The sequence below is a fragment of the Lycorma delicatula genome, chromosome 2 (genome assembly GCF_047948215.1).
Source record: "Lycorma delicatula isolate Av1 chromosome 2, ASM4794821v1, whole genome shotgun sequence".
Lineage (NCBI taxonomy): Eukaryota > Metazoa > Arthropoda > Insecta > Hemiptera > Fulgoridae > Lycorma > Lycorma delicatula.
In genome coordinates, this window is record NC_134456.1 from 221,598,450 (window position 1) to 221,615,028 (window position 16,579).

The 16,579-nt window shown below is 28.2% G+C and overlaps 1 long non-coding RNA gene across 1 annotated transcript; it reads right to left on the minus strand.

The window, feature by feature from the left end:
* Nucleotides 1-362: 362 nt before the first annotated feature.
* Nucleotides 363-15,324, minus strand: LOC142319675 (uncharacterized). The gene is made up of 4 exons (XR_012755250.1): nt 14,949-15,324; nt 11,870-11,919; nt 2,736-3,043; nt 363-601 (listed from the first exon to the last, which is right to left on the minus strand). It is a non-coding gene; the product is annotated as an uncharacterized LOC142319675 (long non-coding RNA).
* Between the last annotated feature and the right edge of the window lie 1,255 nt (nt 15,325-16,579).

Below are 16,579 nucleotides of genomic sequence, written 5' to 3' on the forward strand. Positions count from 1 at the left end.
TGATATATAAAATCCTTACTAATTTAAAACTGTGGGATGACTAATAAATAAAAAAAAAAAATCAACAATTATGCTGATGCAGTTTTATTTTGGAGCGTGAAAAAACTTTCGCATTATTGTCCGGAACAAATATATTACAGAGGCGTTATGCACAGATGTCCTCTCTGATGTAGATTAACATATGTATAACATAATATATAACAAACATTTATATAACCAAAGATGAGGGTGAATAAGTTGCTACTTTACAGCAGCTACCTTTTCATGTAATGTAGCAAGTGGAATATTTTTGAATTGTTGGAAAGAACTTCTACCTATATAATAAAAAAAAGAGTAAAATTATATTAATATTAACATCATGTTTACATATTTTATTACTTCTGTACTTTAGAATCCTTATTATAACTACTACTACTGAATCAAGTTTCCAAACAAGAAAAGTATATTAAATCTAAAAAACCTAATAAATTAATATTTTATGTGATCAAATTGTTTTAATTGAATATATATTTCTTTACATAAATTTTATGATTTTTTTAAATTTGAGATTCAATTGTCATATTTAGCTTCAGAAAACTTGCTTTCATATGCTTCTTCAGTGCTGAAAAAAAATTTAATTTTTAAATTAAAATAAATAATTAAATTATTATTAATTAATAAATAAAGTATTTTTAACTTTAAATTTTCATAAGAATATACCAAACATTTAGAATATTTTTAAAATAATGAACTGAATACAGATAACTGCACTGCTTCAAACATATTAATTTTTGTGTATTGCTAGTAATTAATAAATAACTGTCTTGTAATTGTTTAAATCATTAACAATTCTTGCTGTTGCATTGATAAATTAATTACTACTAAATCACCAAGATGGAATGTTACTCGTTTGTTAAATACTCTATACTGGTTGTGAGAGCACTAAATCTCACAAACTTACTCAAAAAAGTAACTTACTGACCTGGAACTTCTTCAAAAGGGACACTACCATGTCAATCACAAAATATTTTGGCACCTGTTTTCCTTAAAAGGAGCTGTGATAGTAGCTATACTGTGATTGAAATTCTTTATAGAATTTACTAGAAAACAATCACAATCCCTAACCCATCATATTACGATATATTATTCATATTCAATATATCATATATTGCATCATATTCAATAAAAAAAATTCAATAATGTGTTTGTTATCTGGGCATCCCAACCCTGTAGGGGGAAGAACGGTAACGTCACCACACCACACCCTCTGTTCCAAGCCCTGAGGGGCTTTACTGGATGTCGTCTTTTTAGACCCTCTGATTAAATTTCACAGTAATCAGTCAGGATGCCACAGACGTAAAAGCCCCAAATCGAATCAAACAATACCAATATAACCGTGGCATGATGCCATTATGCCTACCTCCAACCAATCAAATGCCTAGGCCGGAACCTTAGCCACCCGGGATCCTGCCGTGATCAAATGCCTCAACTGAACTCCTTCTGCAGACCTACAAAACCAACTATACCTGTTGACTATGGTGTTTGAATGTGTGTGAGGGTGTATTTCCCCCTTCCATGAGTAATGCACATCAGCCAGCTGTATCAAGAAGGGTGGGGATTCAGGACCACATACATATTTATTAACATCTTGCAAAACCTGTTAGTAAGCCCGACACTGCTCAGGTGCTCGTAAATGGGGTTCTCTTCCACCTCTTTAAAAAAAAAACCATTCTGAAAAAAACAAAGAAAATGGCTCGAAGAAACCAGAGAATACGCCTTGCGGATCATCCAGTTAATATGGAGATCCAGAAAGGAATGCATTCTCTCAAGTTCCCTAACAGATTGTGAATGTTTGACCTCATATCGAGACAGACATACAGGACGTGCTCCACTGTATCTTCAGTCCCAAAATCCGGACACTGACTCGAAACCACCAAATGAAAACTAGCCAAACTCGCCGATAACAGATACCTGCAACAGACACTATAGGAAATATACCATGCGTGTAGCAACCTGTGTGGGATTCATCCCACCTGGCCTGCCAAGACACAGGGCTCCAGTCTTCCATCTCCTACTTTCGATCTGATGTCAATAGGTTATTTAGCTTGGAAATGCAGTGTTCCTTACGCTCATTAGCTAAGATATCTTGGTTTGACTTCGGCTATAACACAGACTGCCTCCCGCGAGACTGTTCTACAACCACCTATAACAGCCAGAAAGAGGAGTTGCTTGGCCCGTACTAGGTATATGGTGTTTATTTTTTTTTGTGCCATAAATGGTGAGATTCTACGATAGCAAGTGCTTGGCAAGGGGCAAAGTTGTGAAAAAATTCAATCAACTCTAATCTAACATCGAGTTATTCGATGTCCTATTAATATAATCAATGGATCTTTGACATGATACTTTCAATAAAACTTCATATGTAATGATATTCAACATCTTTGTCGATTAAATTGTAATATCAGTTGTGAAAATGCATAACTACTTAGAAAGCAGTATACTGTTTTATTATAATATTGTAAATCTACTCCAAGGATAAATTTTCACTTAAGAATTAACCGTTACAATAGGCAAATAATAATTGGAGTAAAAAGATACGAGTGTATGAGAGGAGTTTGATTCAATGAGATCAAAACATCATTAGATTTGAATTTTTAAAAATACTTTTACACCACGAATGCCACTTTGATAATGGCTTCATCGATAACTTGAATCCCCCTTCAATTTATAATTAGTACAAAATAACTTTGAATCACCTGTAAGGATCCATAGTTTCGTGGCTGCAGAGTTGTCATGTTGGAAAGGTCAGAACCCTTATGTAGGCTAAATGTAAGAATCTAAGAATAATGTTCTGCTTTTTGTAGGGCTTTCTCTAGAATCCCTTCTAAAATTGATTTTTTTATATTCATGTGGCTTACTGTAAATAGTAATGGTTATTTTCCATTTTGATAATGGTTTTATTGTTGATGATGATGGTTGATGTTTGTTGAACAATGAACTATGATCTGGACCCAATCGTTTACATACCTGGGCGTTATTTTATCTTTGTTAGTCCAACATTTGTCTGGAAAATATAAAAAATAAAAATTTAATAATTAAATAATCAATAATTTCAACTAAATAATTAACCTCAAAAATTAAAAATAAATAACAAGTTAAAACCTGACAGAAAATTATGGTGTGTAATTATAATTTAATCTTAACAATTTTTTCAATAAAATAAAAATTTATGAAAAAATATATCTTATATGAAAGTATAATTTTGCCTATTAGTGTATTACTCTATTCTTTCTTTATAAGCATCCAATATGGTACAAAGTTAAACTTGATATTTTCATTTCCCCCCTGACCTTACTGGTTACAAAAAATTTAAAAAAAAAGTTTTTCAAAAGGATAACAAAGGTAAAGTGGGCTTTCCATAAGTTTTACTTAAATTACTCTAAATAATACTTAATTTAAGTCTATTGTAACTGAAATACTAGTTGCAATATACTTAAATGAAATATTTTTACTTGAAAAAAAAAAGAAGTATTTTTGGGAATGATTACACCGTTCAGAGAAGAGATTGGTACTTTATTTCCAGTTGTAAAAAATTAGAAAATCTATTTTTTTTTCTTTAGATAAAAAAAGTATTACCAATTGTTATTCAGTTTTAGTTTAAAAGCCAATTAAAAACAGTTCTTACTAGTAAAGATAAAAAAATTGAAAATCAATGTTAAATTAAAATATTAGTTGGTTTGATACAGCTGATCTTTAAAAGAACACTTTTTTATATTTATAAAAAAAAATGAATTATAAGATAATAATAATCTTATTAAAAAATTAGATCTGGAATATTTATTTTTCTAAAATTCCTAGAGGCATATGATTCAATAGAGAATTTCCGGTTAAAATATTAAAGTATTTATGTCAATAACACTACAACATTATAAAATAGACATACTCAAAAGTTCAATTTTTAGGTGTAATTTCCAAACTGAAGATCTCAAATTATTAAATATTTCCAAAGAAATAGTTTTTAATGAAATCTTTCAGAAAACTAGCGGGAAGAATCTACATCTCCAGAGAAACAGAAAAAGAAACACTGTGAATCGATCAAAGAAAGGAGAAAATTTTAGGGGAAAAATGAAAGAATTTGGAAAGCAAAGAACTTGGGACTATTCATGGGTGATCCTTAGACGAAATGATAGAAAAAAAAATAAAATAACAATAAGATATGTTTATAAACTTTTGAAATGTACCATAGCTATCAGAAACAAAACTGAATCAATCTTTTACAACACTCTTGGCTATTGATTCCTCACATTATTTTATTAATTAGTTCACATCTTTTTTAGATTGACAATAGGGTTAACACATTTATAACTGAACCACCCTAACTGAATGACTGCAAATACCAAATTTATCAGGAAGATCAAAATAAAAGATCTTAGATGAATTCACTTTATAATTTCATTCGGATTAGGATGCCAAATTAAAATAACTTGATCAAAAAAACAATTTTCTCAAGAATTCTTAAGACTTATTTCCTTTTTAAATTATAACTTTTTTTTATAACTTAAACTATAACTACAGTGGCTTCTTCAAAACAAACAATATAGTACATTTACAAACTCATTCACAATTATATACTACTGGGACAATGTTTTATCTGTAAAAGTGTCATAAAAGGAATTTCATTTAAAAACATTTCATTGCAATGAATAAACTTTGAAAAGTATTTTATTTTTTTTTTTAATAATGACCAAGTCATTTTTAATATAGTTTAAAATAATTATTTTGAAGATACTTAATGCTACACATTAACTTAAGCCAATTAAGTAACATAAACCCTATAATCTCACCCATTTATGTACCATTTACTTCTGTTAGATTATATATACTTCTATGATAGTTTATGATAAAAAAAATCATGAAGTAAAAATCATATTATATTCACTTGAAAAAAGTAAAATTAATACACCAAAAAACAGTAGTTTTAGTGGTCTATATACATATTTGTATGTAGACCAAATAACACTTTTTAGCAGTAAAAGAAGATAAAAAATCCAGAAAGAAAAACAAAGTTACAAATAAATGTTGAAGATTTTGTACCCGATTAAAAAAAATTAGTTTAAAACAATCGTTCTCAAAGTGGGCAATAATGCCCCCTTGTGGGAGCTGGGGGCATTCAGGGGGACGGTAGAAGGGTCACAGAAAATTGAAGGGAGGTGCCCCCCCCCAATTTGTCTTTTTTTATTTTGACAGTCTATTGAAAGCAATTTTATGAAAAATACTTCAAAATATGCATTTTAATTGCTCTCACTTAAAATGTAAGTTTCAACTCAGAAATAGGATATGACATGTTTAAAAACAATAATTGCAATTGCTGTTTTTAAGAGTGCAACTTAAAAACAACAATTGCAATTATTTTTAACAGATGGTAAGTTAAAATTTTTTGGAGGCCCCTAGAAAACTTTTGTTTTCAATGTGAACAGCGGGTGAAAAAGTTTGAGAATCGATGGTTAAATAGAACATTATTATATATAAAAGAAGAATCGTGAATATTTTCACTGTAGGCAGGCCAAGGGTTTGTTAAGCCCTTCATCATTTAGCCATAAGCATTTTACTTTACTTTATAATCTTCAATTTCCAAGATCTTACTCTGCACGATGTGGAATCATCAAACTGTAAGGAATTGTGGCAGGATATCATCTTACCCAAGCCTCCCTTCCCACTGCTGACTTAAGTTATAATTTAGTAATGGAAAGAATGATCTACTGTAAAAACTATGAGAAGATATAATGTTAAGAATTAATTAAGATGTAATATAAAATATTTATTAAACACATTGAGATCAAAATAAGAGTAGAATTTTGGAGAAGTGTTAAAGTGACATAACTTGAGCTTATTTAGCTTACAAATAAAAATAAATTTTGAATTGTTTTGTAAAAGGGTAAATTTAAATTTGTTTTAAAACTATTAAAATAAAATTACTTCCCTTGGAGAAAACCCGATTCATTAACCTCTTCCATGATTTTCTTCCTTTAAAAATCTGAATTCTAGTTTTTATTCTCTAAATACAATTTTTTTTTTTAAATTTAATTTTAATTAATGAGTCAATATTAGGTTTAAAGTTTGACAACCAGTTTCAAATTAATGAAACTCTTTCTCCCAAAATGCCTTATGCAGCTAATTACACCTCGTTACTATTTACTCCAGGAAGGTGCCAATTAGCTACAAATGGCTTGGAAGAAAAATTACATTAATCTGAAACTCAAGTTATTAATAACTTTAGTTTTGTTATTTTTTGTCATACTGTTCAATGAATAAATGCACTATGCATTTCACAAAATAACTATAGCATTATTACAAATTTCAGTTTCTAAACAAAACTTTTTGAGGCTTACATTTAAATCATTTGTGTGAAGAAGTAAATCTTTAAGCACTAGTATTAAACATTTTAAACAAATCATAAAACAGATAGCTAGGATGAGTAAATAATTACTGATACTTCTTATTCAGCAGGAATAACCAGTGTTCCTTAATAATATTAAAAATAATTAACATGGAAATTAGAACTAAAGTGTTATAAATGTACTAAAAACAATGTTATTCTGGAACTTATCAAAACCTAATAAAGAAGATAGCTTAAATTAAAATTCTATACTTCGATTATTTATTCACACGAATTCATTATCTTTTTTTAATACACAAACATTTTAATTTATTTTTATTCACAATCATAGTTTAGATGATTATTATTATTACCTTGTAATATTCTTTGATGATTTACATACAGTACGACTGAAAAATAATTAATGTAAAACGGGTTCAAAAACTCTTTAATTTTTAGTAGAGGACCATGGTACAAAATACAATCATTTCATTATTTGCCGAAACCAATCAGTAGACCTATAAAATTATTTCTCTTGGTCTGTCTGTCGGTTTGAAATTTATTATTAATATATCACAGAAAAAACACAATGATATTTATTTCCATCAAATTATTTAGTACAGATTAAATAGTTATGTTATTTTTTTACAAATTGTTTTTCAATAAAAATTTACTGTAATATTTACCACTGTTAATTTATTATTTTTGTTTACCTATCTGTTTTATATATATATATATATATATATATAAAACTTCTAATATCTTTGAACTCTAATTATTAATCTAATATTGGTCCCACGGCCTTAAAACTTAAATCACTAATACATATAACTATAAATTTACTGTTCACACCTTCAGTTTAATCGAAATCAAAGTATAAAAAACAATAATAAAATAAAACTCCGGGCCACATGGCGGTATAGGTTACCTATACCCCGTCACGAATACGCTTTTATAGCCACTATGCACTTATTTATTCTAATATAAAGTATTTAAAATATTAAAACTCACTATCCTACGTAATTAAATACTAGTAGTAAACCTAATTATTAATTTATAACTGACTTACTGGTCCAACAAGAATTGCCGCCACATGGTAGCCTATGGTAACACTAAAATTCAAATAACTTAAAAACTAACGAACCGAATTCGTTCAAACTTTTTCCTAAACACATCGTTTTTCATACCCTAAAAACTACAAATACTTTTAAAACTAAAGACACTGTTTAAAAAATTACACCAATAGCCTCACCCCGTTTGTGGCCACCATATTTAGCACTTAAACGCTAATAACTTCGTTATTTTTCGACTGATTTTCAAAATTATTACACACAAACATTCATTCTACTGTATATTTTACTATTTATAATTTTAAAACACCCAATTATCACAATTACTCACTAGAATTAAACACACTTCAGCAGCCGGCTAATGGCGACCTTCCCGTGATGCGTCCAGAACTCGACTCCACATCTAGGTTTCTATCTGAGCACGTTAATTCATACCCTCCACTGGTATTGATTGGATGGTTGAAAATCCTTACGGAATGTTTGAGCATCCAAATGAGGAAATATAGATTTCCTCATCATACCTATGTATGGTGTACTGTTTCCAGTAATCATATAAAACTTTACAATCTGTTTAAGAATTATACACCCTGTTACCACATAGTAAAAAAAAAATACTGCTTCTTCTAACAAGGGTAGAGCATGTAAAACACAACTATTCACTTGCTCGCAGGCATATGGTTTTTACAGAAATACAAACTGTCAGCAGAAATATTATATTCCATAGATTTCTTTAGTGCGATTTTTTTATTTTGTAGCTATTAGGTCAGACTTTATGAACTAACCCCACACTATTGATGATGACCCTGACATAGAAAATATCAACTGTCCAAAAACAATTTCCTTCATTACAACTCTTTTGTTTATTTCAAAATGCTGGCACCATTCAAAATCTGTAATGTGAAAGAACAGCAGCTGTGATAAGGGTTTTATTTTCTGAAGGTGTAAAAAACCAACCAAAATTCACTAGCAGCTGTGGTATTTAGTGTATTAATAATGCAAATTTTTCAAAGTGGATCGTGCAGAACTGTAATCAATTTTCATCATAGTAGAAGACTGATGGAAGTTTCTATTGACGCTTTGCAAAATTGCATTAATGGTCTTTGTCACAGACAGATGAATAAAAATTTGGGAAATTACTGAAATTTGTATTACAAGTATCAAACAGTCTATTCCATCATCCATAATAAGCTGAAATACTGCAAAATATATTCAAGATGGGTGCTGTGAAACAGTCAACTTGAATTCAAATATGTATGAAACTTAAACAATGATTTTTAATGGATGGTAATGCTTTATTAAATCGCATAACTTGGATTCATCATTTTGATCTAAAATTCAAACATCATACCCACCAGGAAAAATTCATTACCTAGACATTAACCGGTAAAGTGATCCTAACAATGTTTTGGGACTAAAAGATACCATCTATTCCTATTATTTGGAAGAAAAATGTACGTACAGCAAGTACTATTGTCAGAGGCTAGAAAATAAAATGAAATCCCCCAATAAGGACATGTGCCCCCACACTGCACAAGAGTCATAAGCTATTCAAAAGTTGGGTCGGGAAGTGTTGCCACATCCATGTTACAGTCTCAATCTCACACAATCAGATTTTTTTTTGTATCGTCCTTTTGAAGAGTTTTTGTCTCATTAAGCTTGGCAATAATGAGCAGGTCCAGAATGGCTCAAAGACTGAGGTAAATTACTCTTTATTACTGGAATAAGAAAGCTCATAGAAACATACAAGAGTTTACATATAGCCAGCAATTATGTTGAAAGTAGTGTTATTTGGAAATTGCAGTGTAGTTTGAAAGTTTTAGTGTAATAGTGTTTGTCATTGAATAAATAATCATTTTTCTACAGTCATTTGTTACTTAAATTTTTTAGCAACCTCGTAGATTTGATGAATGAAATAAATTAAAGTAAATACTAATTGTAATTCTTTAGGACATTAATAGAAATTGTAAACTTTGCAATATACAATAGAAATTGTACATTTATAGAAATTGAAAACTTCTGTTATGGCATTTGTTTATATAACATAAAGAATACAGCAGCAGTCTGATGAATGGTAATTCATAGTAACTCCTAGAATTTTTACAACACAGTACTTGTTTATCTTCTTAAAGGGGACAGAAACGGAAGATGAGAAAGATGACAATCCATTCCTTCCCTTTCTGATGGTTTTTTTTTAATTTTGATAAAACTGATTATGCTCTCAAAATGAAAAGATAAATAATTTTTGCACACGTAACTAGTTGAAATTACTTATCCCTTACATTGTTAAATGACTACATTAAAAATAAGCCTATCCTCCCATAAGCCTTGTTATATATGTAATTTTTTTCCTGTTTAGCCTCCGGGAATCACTGTCAGGTATTACTTCAGAGGATGATATGTACGAGTGTAAGTGAAATGTAGTCTTGTAAAGTCTCAGATTGACCATTTCTGAGATGGGTGGTTAATTGAAACCCAACCGCCAAAGAACACCGATATCCGTGACCTAGTATTCATATCCGTATAAAAGTAACTGCCTTTACTAGGACTTTAACATTGGAACTCTCGACTTCGAAGTCAGCTGATTAGCAAAGACACGTTCACCACTAGACCAACCTGGTGGGTTGTTATATATGTAATTAACTAAATAAACTCACAGAGAAGATCATAAGATCAACTTAAAAGTCACGCATTAAATTGTTAAAGACTGAACAAAAGTAATAATTAATTAGATATAACACTTCAAAAAAAACTATTCAAATAACAAAAAAATTAATATATTAAAAAAATATAAAAATACTATGTTTTAAACACAACACATGATTAAAGAAAAAAAAGAAAAAAAACAACTTTGAGATTTACCTGTAACATTGGTAGCAAAAGAATAATTTTAACAAAGATGTAATTAAAAAGAATACTTATTACAAAGTAGTTATAATACTTATATTAAATAAATAATGTAGAATCATAAAATTGTAAAAAAATGTTAATAACATCTGTTTCTAGTTACAGGCCAATTACTTATTTTGACAAACCTTGTATAGTTATTTACTAAAAACACTATAATCGTTAAAAACATTATTTAAAAATTATTAAAATAACAAAATACCAGTTAAAAATGAATGCACTACAAAAACAAATTCAAAATGTATGTTACGAAAAAAAATTAAAAAGAATAAAGACATTAAGCTCATTTTACAAACAACACATATGAAAAAAGCCAAGATGAAAATAGATAAAGTTTTAAAATTAGTTCATATGAAAATTAAGTCAATATCACAACAATGACATATCCCAAGATATAAAAAAAAACTCATACTACCTCCTAGCTGATAATAATTAGCTATATAAATAAAAGTAGCGTTATAATTAGATTATCCACAGAAATTGTTAAAAACTAGTTTAATTATAAAATTACAACATTTATATATAAATTTACTAATTTAATGTCCACATCTGATAACAAAATAATCTATTTTGACACCCTAGTATAGTTTCACACCAAACAGTAGAGTCGATTAAAAAATTAAAAAAACAGTTTTAAGATTTTAGATTTGTTTTAAGTAAAATAAGACTAAATTAAGTTTTTTTAAATATAATTATAATAAATATTTTTGTATTTTAAATGCTTAAAATAATTAAGTTAGGGCCAACATTTTTATTGATCTTTTAAATCCACAAAAACAATCATTATCTAACCAAAAAAAACAATAAATATATATACAGAAATTTATTTAAATTGAATTATATTTATACAAATGTATAATTTCAACAAGTTAGTAAAACAATACAAAAATCTAAATAAAAATGATAGTTATAAAATAACCCTATTACAAAAACTTGAGAATAAATGGTTTAATATGTGAACGCACTCTGGTGGATGTTGTAGAATATATAGTTTAAAAACAGTAGGTGGTAAAAGGGACAGATATCATATGTTAATTTATAACATAAAAATAAATGAAAATTATGGAAGAATTAAGAAGGCAAAGGGAAGAGAATTATACAGAGATGCCACATGAAGAAATGCGTAACTTCACGATTAAATAAACCAAAGTAAAATCACATGAATACCTATGATAAAGATCACACACTACTTAAAAAATATATAAAAGAAAATATAGTTTTTTTAATTGTGCAACAGAAATTAAAATAAAATTTTAAAATAAGCGTGTTAGATAAGGTAACAGCAGCACCATAAGCATTTACCACCAGCATTTAATGACCATAAGATTTAAAACTTTCATACTAAAATGGAAATACCACAAAAGCAAACAGTTTATTCTAATCGACACCATCACAGAATGTGTATAATTACCTTAGAAAATAAAAGGGGCTGACAGAAAATGAAACACTGATAACAAAAAAAAAAAACCACTAAAAAATCAGTGAAATTCTATTACATACATAAAAGGTGAAAAAAAAAACAACAAAATATGATATTTACCTGCAATAACTGTATTAATACATTCATAAAGAAGAGACATAGCTGATGTACTGAAATTAAAAAAAAACACAAAAAATTCTTAAACGCAAGAACAGAATCAATGTTTATAAAATAATTATTAATAAAGAAACATGAAACTCAAGGTGAAATCAAGTAATACCAAAACTAATTCTATAAAAAAAAAGACTTGCAGCCTATCATCAGCACGAGTACATACCAGTGGTTCTTTTATAAGAATTGCAATTCACAGATATTATAACCATGGGCTTGATCGATCATATCAGTAATTTCATTGTGGACACTAAAGTAGAAGAGAGGTAATATTAATTTTGCATTAACACTATTGAAATCCTTGATGAAGATCTACGAAAGGACTAAGCAGGCTTATAGCAATGAAGCAGATAAGGTGTTTCAATAAGCAATCAGGTATCAACAAGATGAAAGCATCATTTGAAACAGCACAGGAACTCATTTCTGTTTTAAACATGCATCACCATCTGCCAATCTTAGCAGGTTCAGTTGTCCAGAGATCCTGAGTTAGGGCAACTGACTGTCCAAAAATCCTGACGACTTTGAACATGAGCATTCAGTTGAAATTCTAAATTTGTCAAAATCATGTGGACGTCATATCTAATAATGAGAAATGGATTTATGGTTACAATCCAGAGACTAAGCAGTTGTTTCACAGTAGAACAGTCAATTCCAAGTTAAAAAAAGTGAGAAAGTAACAGGGATGAAAAAAGGAGAACTTCTTTGTTGTTTTTTTTATTTTTCAATATATACAACTGCTGCTCCATGAATTTATCTCCAATGTCAAACTGTTAATGCTGTCTTCTACCATAACATTCTAAGAAGACTAACATCTGACAAATGTAACCTTAACTATAAAGTAAAGGAGATTGGTACATCATTATGACAATTTTCTTATACACGAAGCTTACAAAACACTTCAGTTTTTTAACCACAACATGATTATAGCCTCCATGTCCCTCATACTCATTGGTTTCTTGTCCTAAAACCTCTTTCTTTCTCATTTTCATGGTGAAACTCATACTGCAAGATAACCATTCTTGTACACCAGATCTAGTAGCAGTAACAAACCAGAAGAACGGTATACAACTAAAAAGGGAAAAAATATTACTACCAAATTAAAGTGGGATTTTTTTCTATAATAGACTTAGTCTTGGAATTAGTTGACCGCTTTATATTACTAAAAAAAACTAAATTGAAAAAACTACATCTTGAAATATTTTATGAAAATTCAACAAATATAAAGAATTTTTAACTATACATCTTTTTTAATAAAATTAAAAATCTCCCTACATTTATTGAATTATCTTCTTTCAGTATTATACTTTAATAAATGTGCTAGTCTAAAAAAATAGATTGTTCTATTAAATATTACTTTTTTTAAAAGATGACATATCTAAAGTAGACACCTGCATAGTGAAAAATCATACTGTAAAAAGAAATTATATAAAATTAATATCATTCTCATAACAAACTAATCAAAAATTAAATTAACTATATATAAAAATATTATATGTCCAACTTCACTAATAAACCTACTTGTATAAGAACTAATGAAATCCTCTAAAAGAATTATAACAAATAAAAACAATCAATCAAAGTGAAGAATTAAGCTATTAAAAATTGTATGATAAATTTGATACGATAACAAACAAAAATTATTATTTTTCACTAAATTTTAATTAATAAAAAAAATGAAAGATTAAATAAAAAGTAATATTTTAAAGAAAAAATGAAACGGAAGCAAAGTTTTAGTATCGGCACACCAAGCAGCCTAATGCAAAAAAAAAAGTTATGAATTTATATTTATTTTTTTTTAAAGAAAGTAAATAAATATCAGTTTGTTAGATTCACAATATTAAAAAATACAAAATAATAAACCTCTTTATTTATTTTTAAAACTTACTGAACCTCAAACTAAACTGTTTTTAAGTGCTGTGAATTATATAGAGTTTATAACAGAAATTTTACTTATTCATAAAAATTATTTTTTTTTTATAAACACATGATTACACGTTATATAGAACACACATGTATAATAATAATACATGTGATAAACCACAGATAATAAAAAACTGCTCAGACAGTGAATATTGTTAAAAGATTAGAGCAGTATCACAAAATACAACAATAATAATAATAAGCAAAAAATAATAATAAAGTGTCTGATTATATTAATACATAAAATAATAAAACTATATGAAAATAAATAAGCAGACCAATATTAATGAAAAATTATTTTCTTTCATGTTTCTATCATTCTTCAGAACTGGTTGAAAATGATGGTGAATTCAATAAAAACCTTACATTAATATTTGTGTTATTGTAAATATATTAGAACTAAAAAATAATATTTCATCATAAAAAAGTATTTGGAAATTTAATTTCCATTTATTGTTAATGAATAGGACATATCTCGAAACCAATGGAATTTGATAAAAGTTGTTTTTGATAAAAAGTTGTTTTTCAAAAGTTGTATCAAAATTAATATTAATTTTAATAAGTAATAATGACAATCATCACATGATATCATTTAAATAATATTACATTACATTGTTGAAAAAGATACTAGTGTGTATGCTGACAGTAAGAGCTCTAAATTTAGCTTAAACAGTGCATTAATAATGAATTACTAAAATAAAGTATCAGCTGATAAAATAGGCTAGCTGAATATTCAAATTTATTTACTTTTTATATTATTAAGAAATCATTAAGAAATATTAAGAAAATGTCAGCTGTTGACTGAATTGTAACAACTTAATACTTTAACAGGTAAGAAGGGCAATTCTTTTAATTATAAGCATAATGAAGAAGAATCAATGTTTGAGTCTGAACACCTACAGTCTATAGCGACTAGGATTTCTTTAAATATGTTAATGATGCAGGAGAAGATGTGTCCAGTGGTCCTAATAATTAACAGTAATTGAAGTATTGCGTTAGGTTACATGAACAATCTGGTCTGATTTAAGGTGGATTTGTTCTATTTTTAGTAGTATCTCTGACACTTATTTTAATCTATATTAAAATAATATATATAAAAAATTCTTACCTCGACCAACAACAAGGGTAATCTATCTAAAATAAACGTATAAGCATATATATCCGCTGGATGGAAAGATGGCCGCTGGATCCATAGCTTCGTTATGTTACGCACGTAATTCACTGTCTCTCCCCATCCCTTCCACAACTAATGTTTATACCTTGGAAGGTATATTCTATGTAAATGTTGAATGTCAAATACGCAACGCAGTAAATTACCTGATGCCGATTTTGGCAGGCACGGGGCCAAGGGTGAAGTAAAAGACAGGTTAATTGGCAACATGGCACCTGTCAATACCTAATGTTAGAATTATTTCTTATATAAGCTTCCTATTAAGATTCTCCGTATATTAAGAGAGGGGGAGAATGCAGAGACTCTCTCCCCTCGTTTGACTCTCGTTCTCTTGGCTCGTGTCGAAATTCATCAAACTGAGTGTGTCAAAATGTGTGTTACGTTGATGAAAAACTATATATGTTTATATTATTAGCTGTTTACATTATATTCAGCGATGTAGAAAAAATAAACAAATCTTACATAATAATAATATTAGCTTACATTTTATTTCTGGTAATTTATTAATCTATTAAAAGTGTTGTTAACGAATAACGTTGTCATACAGTAAATAATGTTTTATTTCTCTTCTGTAAGTGTTTTAAAAACTTTCTGTAATGTTTTAAAAATCGTATCAAATTTTGATTATTTGTATTTTACGTGAATCTAGACAACCGTTTAGAAAATAATTGTACGTGTAAACTAGGTAAGTTCTTTCAAATAATAATATTTTGTAATAAGAAAAATGGTACACAAATAATGTGATTATTGGTTAACTTATGGGAATTTAATGAACTAATTTGCACATTTTGTTTTGGCAAAAATCATTATTTTAGGTTAGTCAAATATATTTTTATTCTTGTTATTTTAATTAAAATTAAGTACAGATTACTTTATAAAAATATGTAACTAAAATAATTTGCTTTCAAGTAAGTTCCGATACACTAGAGCAGGGGTTTTGCTGAATCTTTTGTAGACTAAACGTTTTATTTACGTATTTCTTTTTAAATGTGCCCTACTTATTAATTATTTCGGGTATCAATATTCTAGTTTTTTGTTTGAAGTTCTGTTTTTTTATTTAGATTTCTGTTAATAACAAAACCTGTTGCCTGTGTCTACATTTGGTGATTAATAAATTAGCTACCTATTTTAGAAAGATAAATTGCCTTTGTTGTTTAGTATGAAATACTTTACAAATATTTTCTCACTTTTCTTGAAACCTTCATTATGTTCTGCAGATCAAAGCGGTCGGTTTTATGTTAGATAGTCAGACTTATTAACTTTTTTGACAAAAATTTAGCCAAAAGTTTTGTTCTGATTTTTCTTTTTCATTTTTATTCTTTATTAATAGGCACAGTATCACATCGCTTTAAAGTGTTTTATTTCATAAAATATAGCCTAATCTAAGTACAATTAATCTAAAATTTGTCGCATCGAGTCTAGTTCATATTATTAATCAATTCATGAAAGGCGGAGTGTGGTTCGATTCTTCAACAGTTGTACAAAACCATGAAAATTTGAACGTATTTAATTTTATTCACTGTATGTTAATTTTATTCAATGTAATTTAGAAAACATAACAGTAGTGT